At 35.9% G+C, this 10,807-nt stretch overlaps 1 long non-coding RNA gene across 1 annotated transcript; it reads left to right on the plus strand.

The window, feature by feature from the left end:
* The first annotated feature begins 1,682 nt into the window (after positions 1-1,682).
* LOC103146583 (uncharacterized) lies at positions 1,683-3,078 on the plus strand. Its single transcript, XR_477150.2, has 3 exons — positions 1,683-1,914; positions 1,997-2,060; positions 2,409-3,078. It is a non-coding gene; the product is annotated as an uncharacterized LOC103146583 (long non-coding RNA).
* The last annotated feature ends 7,729 nt before the right edge of the window (positions 3,079-10,807 follow it).

Raw genomic sequence — 10,807 nt, forward strand, 5'->3', positions numbered from 1 at the left:
CATCCTACGGTGAGGAAGACGTGAGCCGCTCTCAGTCCTTCCTCTGCTCCGTCTTCCAGGCAGCGATCCGTGGCTCGGTTCCGTCGGGCCCGGCGCTGACGGACAGCAGGGCTGAGCGGCTGCGACAAAAAGCAGCGCATGTTCCGTCTGCGGCCGACAGCAGGAAAACAAAAACACTGACGGGGGAATCTGGCAGCATCCAGAGATCCACCACAGCCTTTTACTCCTCTGTATGGACGGGACGTTTAGGTGGGACTGGAGGAGGAAACATTTCCATAAAATGTCAGAAATTTTGAGATTCATCTCAGAAATTTTCAAGAAAAACCAAGAAAATTCTTTAAGCTCGAAAAGTCATAAATTTCCAAAGAAAATTAGCATTTTGGGATCAATTTCACATATTTTCAAGAAAAAACGTCTGAGCTCCAAAAGTTTTTTGATTTTTTTTAGCTCAGGAAATTTCCAAGTGTTTTCCCTGAAAATATGTGAAATTAATCTAAAAAATTCTCAGTTTTCTCTTGCATATTTATCACTTTCTTGAAATTAGAATTTTCAAGAAAAAAGCAAGAAACTTAAAAAAGTTCTTATTTTCACGTTAAATATTTTCAAGAAAAACTTTTCTAAAGTTTTCCAACCTTGAAACAGTCTAAATTTCTATAAAAACTATGCAATTTTGAGGATAATTTCACATATTTTCAAAAAACCAAAAACAAAGATATTTTCTGAAGTTGAAAAGCTGTAAATTTATGTGAAAAAAATAAACAATTTTTAGATTAATTTCACGTATTTCAAAGAAAAAACTTGGAAATTATCTGAACTCCAAAAGTTGGAAATTTGCAACAACAAAAAAAGAAAAAAAAAACTTCAGAAATTTTTAGATTGATTTCAGAAATTTAAGTCAAAATTTTTAAACTTTTCAAACCCAGAAAATTGTAAAAAGTCAACTTATATTTTGTAAAAAGTCAACTTATATTTTAAATACGCTCTCGAGATGTGTTTGTTTTCTACACATGGCATAAGATTGATGTTTTTTTTTTTGCTAACAGTTAAAACACATTTAGGAAACGCATCTCCCCTGGAATATTGCTGCCATCACCATGTCCTAAGTGTTAGTTTTCTGTAACACTCAGTATTTTGAATTTGGTGTGAAACCAAAAAGACTGTTGATAAACCTCTGGAACCCTCTAAAATCGCAATATTAATAGTGATAATATTTATTTAGGGGGAACAAAGTGTAGGGAAATGGATACAAAAGCAACACTTTGCAACTTTTGAGAAAATTTCTGCCCTACTTTGCAGATTTCTGCGATCAGCTCATCTCTCCTCCCTCCCATCTTGTTGCTCCAACACAGGTGGGGAAAAAAGCTGCTCATAAAAATGGATTACCTGCCTTTTTAAATCTTATCTGAAATGCATTTCCTCGAGCCCAGATATCAGCTCTGCAGTAGAGACTCATAATGAACAGACGGAGCCTGTATACCGATTAAATTCAGAATATATCTGCACAGACATAAATGGTACATGTGAAGACGGGAAAAACGAGGAAATTCTTCTACAATATTTTCCTTCTCAATTTTATTTTATTACCTGTCAAATAAATTCAGATAAAACAGATTATTCGATCCTTCCGTAAAAGCGGAACAAAATAAAAAAGATCAATAATGACGACTGTACTAAAAGCTAGTTGCTGTTTTGTTTTTTTTTATCTTGCAGAGTGATTGATTGTGTTTGTGTGTGAAATACCGAGGCGCAAAGCTCCTCGAGTCGCCATTGGTTGCTGTTTGCACACCAGCCAATCCAGAAGAGGCATTTATTTTCCTTGGCGCTGATTGGCTGAACCTCGTCCTCCAAAACGCGGAAATAAAGAAGACGGTAGCCGTTAGCTTCTGCGGTTACGGTTTCTACAAACACACTACGGTATATTTCGTGTTTGAACGATTAAAATAGGTAGTCAGGAACGTTTTTGAGGAAGTCTCCATTTCTCTTTTGTGGATTTCAGATGTTCGTGGACGGCTGTAGCCCCGAACACCATTAATACTAACGGTCCACTGTAGCTGTTTCCGGTATGTTTTCATCGCTCTCTCTTATTTTTTTATATTATTTTAGTTTGTTCACGGCCCAGTTTTAGTTAAGCTTCCGCATTTCAGGCTGTACTTTATATTTTTACCATGCTGTCAAGTAAAACGTCTGTTTTTAATTTAAAAAAAAATATATTCCGGAGGAAGTTAGTTATGCAGAACGACAGAGCGGCAGGGAGGAGGAGAGGAATAAATGGGGAGGGAAGGGGGAGATTTTTGAAATAATTTCACAGCGCAAACAAACAGCGATTATCAGCTGTTCCATTAAACTAAGTGCAGGAATAAATTCGTGTTCTCTGCTGGAGGATCGCTCATTTTCCCGCTCTCCCACAGCCGGAGCGCCGCCTCGCAGAGAGGGAGGAAGGAGGATAATCACGGAGTGAAGTGGATGTCGGCAGGTTAGCGTGGAGGAAGAGAAGACGACTTGAAAAGTCTGTGGTGGGAAAAATGCATAAACAAAGGAGGCGTCCGCCATCTTTAATGAGGCGTTGAAAGTATGGGTGGAAAACGATGAAATGGAAACATTTTAATTAGACAACATCTGGAGTTTTAAGAGACACTCGAGTGTACGAGCAATTCCCCATCCAGATGGATTCTCATAAGGAATATTAATTTATTAATTTTCTTTACCTGCATGAGCCTCGCATCCCAGAAAAATGGAGACAGAAAATGGAGGTTTTGTTCCTCTGGTAAGGCAAAGGCCCTGCCAGTGGTTGGGAAAGTATTTAGATGTGTACTTAACAAACAAAACGTTAATGGAAACAAGAGACGCACAAACCTGAACACAGTCATACCTGACGGCAATTTAGAGACTAGTAAGCTGCAAGGCAACATTAGTTATGTTTCCATTAACTAAAGAATTGCACAAATTGGAATTACAAAAATAAATTTGCTTCTTTGTCGTTTCCGCCAGTAGCAACATTCGGTTGTTGATCATGCGACTCGTGATGCGAAAAAAGTGTTTCCATTGCAGGTTTGAGAAATAAACCAATTTAGATATAGTCCTGGTGCAAAAACATCAAAAATGAGGTTTTTTCAAAATTGGCATGTTTCAGTTCAGCAAATTTATTGTCATAATTATGTGGTCAATGGAAACGCAGATTGTGAATCAGATTTACTTTCCAAAAGCGATTGGTTGAATTAGTTTTATTTCTGAGCATCAGATTTAATGGGGCTACACATAAATTATGTGCTGCTTTGTGTCGACCCAAAATACTGCTTTTATTTCAACTTTTTTTTTTGTATGAAATACCAATAAATACATTAGGGATGTTAAATATTGTCGGCGCCAACATCGGTATTGGCTGTATTAGTAATTTTTTTAACATATAGTATTAGTCCGATAAATAAAACTTTCATGTTGTTTCTATCCGTTTCTGGTCATTTTTTTTCACTCAAGTTTGTCAAAATGTAGTGATGTATACATTTAGTATCAGTAAATATCAGTTATCGGCCTTGAAGGCAATATTAATATCGGCTATCAGCCCACATTTTGGTATCGGTGCATCGCTAAAACACATTGAAAACTGTGATTTTAATAAGACGTGTTGCAAACAATGTGAACAAGCACACAGGTGGTTTTTCTTAAAGAGACGGTAAACGTTTTCTGCCCCCTTCCAGCTCGGCCTGTCAGACGATGAAGTGGCAGAAACATCTTTATGTTCTGTTATAGTCTAGTTTGCTCAAGTAATTTCACTTCAAAGATAGCGAGGCCTTGACCAATTTCCCCGCTCGTCTCAGATTCCCCTTCTTGACGAAAGTAATTACATGCAGATTTAATTAATGTGGGAACAGGAAGAGAGGAGCGGGCGGCTCTTTGAACTGCCTGTTCAGAAGAAGAGAAAGAGCGAGAGATTAGTGATGAAGTCCCGTACTTTAGATAGTGGATGTAAACCTGAGCTGGGGTTAATAATCTGTAACGTGACAGTCGCCTCTGTCTGAGTTTAACGTTTCCTCCTCTTCATCCTTCAACACGGGGCGTTAAAAACCGTCCTTCATCCTGCAGACAGCGGGAGGGGAAGACGAAATAAAAACTCAGACAGAGTAAAAGACAAGGCAGGAGGGAGAGCTGCATCAGCAGCAGCCACTGCCTCTGGAGGGAAACCAGAACGTCGGGATAATTCAGGAGACGAGGAGCGAATGGGAGACGGAGGGGAACTGGAGGGGAACCGGAGTGGAGGGGAATCAAAGAGGAACAAACATTGAAACCAAACAAAAAACATGTTCCTGAGACAACTTCCCTAGGAAGAGACTCATTTTAGTAATTTTACTACCAATTTTACTGAATGTTTCAATAAATATATGACTGTGTGTGACAGGGGTCACATATAAATGAATAAATATACATTTAAATAGAATATAAATCATATTGTATAAATATATTATTTTTAGAATATATATATATATATTTGTAAGACATTTCTGATTTAAATAAAATATTTAAATCAGAATTAAATATTTTATTCTGATTTAAATATTCAGAATTTAGTATAACTATTTATAAATGTTTATTTTTCCTTAACATCTCAGTTGTTTCTGTATATTTCTGCTATTATATTTGCTGTTTTATATTTATGGAGATAAACTTTTATAAACTTTTTTATATTTATGGAGATAAACTTATTTTTATTATTTTTATTTGACTTGCCTTCGAGATTTGGAGCTTGTATTTCTTTTTTATAAATAGATTATTTCTTTAAAAAAGTAATTATTTCAATAAATATTTGAATATTTGGGGCAATAAGTATTTATTTAAATAAGCAGTTTATCTATTTAAAAAACAAATACTTGTTCCTGGCAGATTATGTCACATATCCAGACATTTTCTCATGTTTTAAGTGAAATAAACGCCAGTGGAACCAGTAAAGGGAGTGAAAAACGCTGAAGGTTTTAATTCAGAGCTACAAAAAGCTCCGGCTATAAAATCAATGGGAACAGAAACGATTTTGGCAGCTCTGCTGCTCCTTATATTCCAATCTTTGGAGGTCCGTTTAAAAAACTTCCTCTGGAAAAGACGGATTGGTTTTAGCTCTGCATGCACGACTGGTGAAAATGCGATCCAGCTTTTTTAAAATTTATTTATTTAATTGCAACAAATCAAAGCTGGAGCAAAAGGTTTGCCACCATGTTGGCTGAAGTGGAGGCTGAGGAGGCCAAAGCCCAGAAAGAGAGCTGACCTTTGACAAAACCTGCAGGAACAGATGGTTTATCCAACCCAGTTTAAATTACGCAGCATCTTACGGATGATATATTTGAATTTGTTTTAAAAATAATAATAATTCTTCTCACTAAGACAAGTTTTTACTGTTTTAAAGCAGGAAAAATATGCAACAGTTGATGCGAACCTCAGATTGGTGATGCTTAACTTCACGATTCGCCCTGATTCGGGTCTTACAGAAACGGCTCGGTACGTTCAAGGTGATGAGACTCACTGAGGACTCAGCATCCAAGCAGCAGAGAGGCGCACGCTGGGCCCCCGTCCTGCTTAGTCCTCCTATCTCGCTCCCTGCAGGCGGCGACACGCGATGCAGCGATGGAGATTAATGCTCACCGAACGCAAACAAACAAAGTTAACAGTGGAGACGATGCTGGGACGGACAGAGAGGGAAGCAGCCAAGATGGCCGCCGCAGAAAGACAGGAAAAACAAGTTTTTTAAAAAAATAAAGCATGTTTCTGCAATATGACGGAATATTAGGGACAAACTAAGAAAATAAAAACCATGAAATTATGAGAATAAAGTCGTAGTGTTGTGAGAATTATATTATGAGACGTTTAAACAATATATTTAGACTGTTCTATCAATTCAACCTTATTCTTGCAATAATTCAACCATATTCTCGTATTATTTCAACTTTATTAATATTTCCACTTTATTGGATTATTTTGACTTTATTCTTGTATTAGTACAATTTTATACTTTGACTTTATTTCAACTTTATTCTTGTGATATGATTTTTTTCTAAGATTATTTCCATTTTATTCTCATTATTTCAACTGCCAGTACTCTGACTTTATTCTCATATTATTTTGAATATTTTCATAAAGTTATGACTATATTCTCATTACTTCAGGTCTTTTTCTTGTTTTATTTTGACTTTATCCTCATAATTTTATTTATTTTATGCCCCCTATCCTCTGTCGGTCTTCGGAGTAATCAGCAGTCGGTATCTTACCTGTTGTTAAGCTTCAGTTTGGAGCGTTATGAAGGAATTTCTTCTCCTCGGAGTCAAACTCAGATTGAACACAAACCTTCCAGAACCTCTCATGTCTTTTGGTTCTGGTTCTACATCCAGAACCAAAGGCTGGAGCAGCAGCATGCAGCTTCTATGCACCACAAACCTGGAACAAACATCCAGAATTCCTTTAAATCCAGACTAAAAACCCACCTGGTTAGAGTTGCTTTTGATTAATAATGACCGGAACATGGATTAAATCTAATCTGGATTTCAATGTATTGCTTTATCATATAGGGAATTTTGAAATCTGCTACACAAATAAACCTGACTTCTATTCAGTCCTTAGAAAGGAATAAAACAGTCTGTTACACCAAAAACAATTAGAAAGTTTAAAAATGTTTTTTATTGTCAACAGGTCATATTTTATGAATGTTTTAGTCATTTTATCATGTCCTCTGAAACCTACATTTACATCGTCTGTGGTTGATAATTTAAAACAAACTACAGCAAAAACATATCGTTATTTTATTGTATATAAAGCGTATATATTATAGCATAATATAAGAATGTTAGTGAACACAATCTTGATCAATAAAATTGATTTAGATTCACATCTCCAAACTTTAGCTCAAGAAAATAATCCTAGCTTTAACCGAACTTTATTTCACGTCAAACCTTAAAAATGTGTTAGCTTAAGGGTGTGTTTACTTTTCATCCTGGGTTTTTGCTTTTTATTTTCTCTATATTTGACCCACTAACAGACAGAGAAAGTTTTTACCTCCGTTTAATTTCGCTGGAGACGATCAGATCCAGGATCAGTTCCCTTTGCAGCGGCGGCTCTGCCAGCTGCGGTCCTGTGGCGCCCTCTGTTGGCTCATTCGCGGAGCTGCAGTGACAGTCTGACCACACAGCTTTAAATATAGTGATTTATTTCATGCTGAAGCTCACACATCAATCAATATAAACCCCCGGGAAACAAAGAGCAGTAACAAAGATAGCAAAAGAATCATCAGTCAACAGTTTTTACAAAAAACAGCAGGAAGAACCCAGGTTAAGAACAGATATGGAGCTGGGCTTCCACACAGCAGAGCGACTTGTTCTCAAAAAAACAGAGAAATGACGGATACATTCAGTTCATTCAGTTTGCTACGAATCCAGATTCATGAAAGGTCTTTAAGAACACATTTATGGAGTGAGTTTCATGATAATCCTGACTCTGCAACATTAGGGGCATTGGAGGTAGAAAAAAGGAGGAGGAAGTTTACGTTTCTACCAAAGACACTAATTTTCTAGAAAAACATAAACAAGGACATCTGAATTTCAAAGGTCGAAAAATCTATTGGAAATCTCAAATTTTGAAGTTAATTTGAGAATTTCTAGAAAAAAATGGGACATTTCTGAATTAAAAGTAATATCTGTTAGAAAAAAACACTGAAATTTTGAGATTCATTTCACATGTTTTCAAGAAAAAAACTTGGGAAATTTTTTGACGTGAAACTCAGAAATTTTCATGATTTGTCTTAAAAGTTTTTTCTAGAAAATTTCTCAGATTAATTTGGAAATTATTTTTTTCCTACCGTATTTTTGACTTTTCAAAGTCAAACTTCTGGTTTGATTTTTTAGATTAACCTAAATATTTCTGATTTTTTTTCTAGCAAATTTTCAACTTTTCAAATTCAAATTCAATCAAGATTTTTAAGTTCTTTCTAGAAATTGTTTAAACCTCATATTTCCATGTTTTTCTTGAAAAAAAAATTGTGAAATTAATCTCAAAATGTAAGTTTTTTCTTTTAAATATTTGACTTTTAAACTCAATTTTCCATTTTTTTTCTAGAGATTGTTCTCAACATTTCTGAGTTTTTTCTAAAAAATAGTTTCTAAGTTTATTCCAGCAAATTGTTGACTTTTCAAACTCTTTCTGGAAAACTTCCTGTGTTTTCTTTGGCAGAAATTTGCTCCTCTTCTTTCTCTTTCTTCAATGCCCTGTTTGGATCAGCCTCTCCCCTCCTCTAATTTTTATTTACAGCAGTAAATTCCCGCTCTGCTCCAGCGGGTCTGTAAACGACCGGCGTCTCCACCTGATTGCATATCTGCATTTACAAGATTTCAAACACCTCAGAGAGTTTAAGCGTACAAATCAAGCAAAACTAAAACAGAAACGATCATTTCCAGTGTCTGATCTCCAACCCTACACACAAATCTTTTTTTTATTTATTTTACAGTAACTACGATGAATCCCATCATTAGTTATTTCACTTAATCTGAATGTTTTTAATGTTTTTTTCAGGGGGTAAAAGTGCTGAAAACATTCTGTACCGCGTCAACAACACGCTTTGGTTTACATCCGCTTCAGTTAAAAAAACGGAATAATTCAGTAGTACGCACATCTGTGTTAGTAGATGCTACAAATAAAGTCTTTAACAACCGTCCAATAAGGGAAACATTCACCGAAAACGAATAAACGACCACCGTCATGCTGATACTTCAGTCACTACCCTGCTCTGCCACTAGTTCAGAGTTTAAACTGATTAAAATTGATCAAAAGTCAGTTACAGACTAAAAAAACTATTAAATGAATTCCTCTGCAGCAGCATAAACAGAGCAGATTTAAGAGTCAAAAGCTTTGTTTTTCCTTTATTAGAAAATGAAACTGAGGGGAAAAAAAGTTTTTGTTTTAAAAAAAAAGGTTTGTTTTTCCAGAAGAAGGATCTGAATGCTTCTGTCCAACCAGCATGAACGCACCGAGGGGGAAATAATTCACCGTGCAGCATCTGGGAGACACATCCGCTCATTTACAAGATGCATGACGCTCATTAAGAGAGACCAACCAAGCAGAGGAGGCGCGGGACGATTATCCGAATCCGTCGAGTCTCGAACAGAAGCAAAGTTTGTCCAACATGACGCGAACAGATGTGTCAAAAATACCAAGATACGAGCAGAAACTGGGCACTTTGTGGGAAACGCCATTCAGTCAGGATTTAAAAGAAAGCTGCCGAAGCTCAAAGAAAAAATAAACTGTAAGAAAACAGTTAAAATAATGCAATGTCTGGCTACTTGGAAGCAAATATATGAAGAAATGTAGAGCGGATTAAAACTTCTGCACAGTACTGCAGCGTACCCAGAGCCTGTTCTGCATCAGTGACGGATTAAATTAGTGTGCAATTACTTTTTATTTCATTGAGTTATTAGACTCTAATATTCAATCAATTTCAGAAGAAATGAGTCAGAATTGTGGAAAAAAACTGAATTATGTGAAAAAGTGAATACTGACAACAAAAAATCAGATTTATGAGATTAAAGTTTGAATTCCAACTTAAATCTCAGAAAAGTAAAGTCAGAATTATTAGAAAATAAAAAGCCAAAATTCAGAGAAAAATATTGATTTGTGTATTTATTTAAAGCTGGGAATCCAGATTTTAATCTCAGAAGAAAAAAGTCAGAAATGTGAAAAAAAAACTTCAAAATTTAGATTCAATTCTGAAAAAATGTCAAACACCCAAATCTTAGAAACTCAGAAATTTCCACATTTTTTCTAACACATTTTTGACTTTGCAAGCTGAGAAATTTAATTTGTTTTTCTCAAAAGAAACCCCCAAAACAAAATAAAACAAAAAATAATCTTAAAATTTCAGTTTTCCTAGCAAATATTATTTCATCATGCTCAGAAATGTGTTTTTTCTAGAAAATTTCTGAGCTTTGTCTCAGTTTTTTGGCAAAACTTTTATTTTTTTTTATCTACAGTCGCCCTGTTGTAAATTTTAGAGCTAATAGATCATATTTTTAGTTTAGTCCTCTGCAGAGCGGCTTAAATTGATCAGAACACTAAAAAGCTAATCAGCTAGAATAAAAATGAACCTGAAATGAAAGGAGTGTTTCTTTGTCTTTGGAGGAAGTCGGTTTGTTCTGCTGATTTCTTAGAAATGAACTGACTAAATTTACTTGACATCTGGAGGAGGAAAACATATCTTTATGTTCTGATTGTGGTGCTTCTGTTTTGTGAGACCAATTCATTTGCGGCTCTTTGGAAGACGTAAAACGTCATTAGAGGCTTTAGAAAGGAATAAAAACAGGAAACTTTGTGCATACCTGAGAGAAGTCAAAGAAACCGTCGCACAAACCGAGTGTAAAACAACAAAAAAGTAGTTTAAAAAAAAAAAGAGACTCTTTTCTCGCAGACTTTGCAATCTGTTTCATCGGCTCGATTTCTTCTGACTCATCCGTCGGCCGCTACGATGTGAAACGAAACGGGGCGAGTCAGGAGGGTTCTGTGGAGGGTTCGCCGTGTTCGGACCCCCTAAGGCAGACATGAACACACAGTCTCTGGTTCTCGATTAAAAAAAAAACGACCAACACAGGCGTTTTCACGTCCAGGCTACAGCTGTTCGGTCTCCTTAAGGCCAGCTCGTTAGGAGACAACGGTCGCCGTGGCAACAGCAAATTTACTGGACACCTGTTTCCAGGAGGAAATGTTTTGGTTTTGGTTTTAAGACTTAAAGTTGGAGTGTGTAACTTTTATTAAATTTATTTTTTTTTTTTTACATATTTGTTAAAACTGT

Source organism: Poecilia formosa, unplaced genomic scaffold, assembly GCF_000485575.1.
Source record: "Poecilia formosa unplaced genomic scaffold, Poecilia_formosa-5.1.2 Scaffold161, whole genome shotgun sequence".
Classification (NCBI taxonomy): domain Eukaryota; kingdom Metazoa; phylum Chordata; class Actinopteri; order Cyprinodontiformes; family Poeciliidae; genus Poecilia; species Poecilia formosa.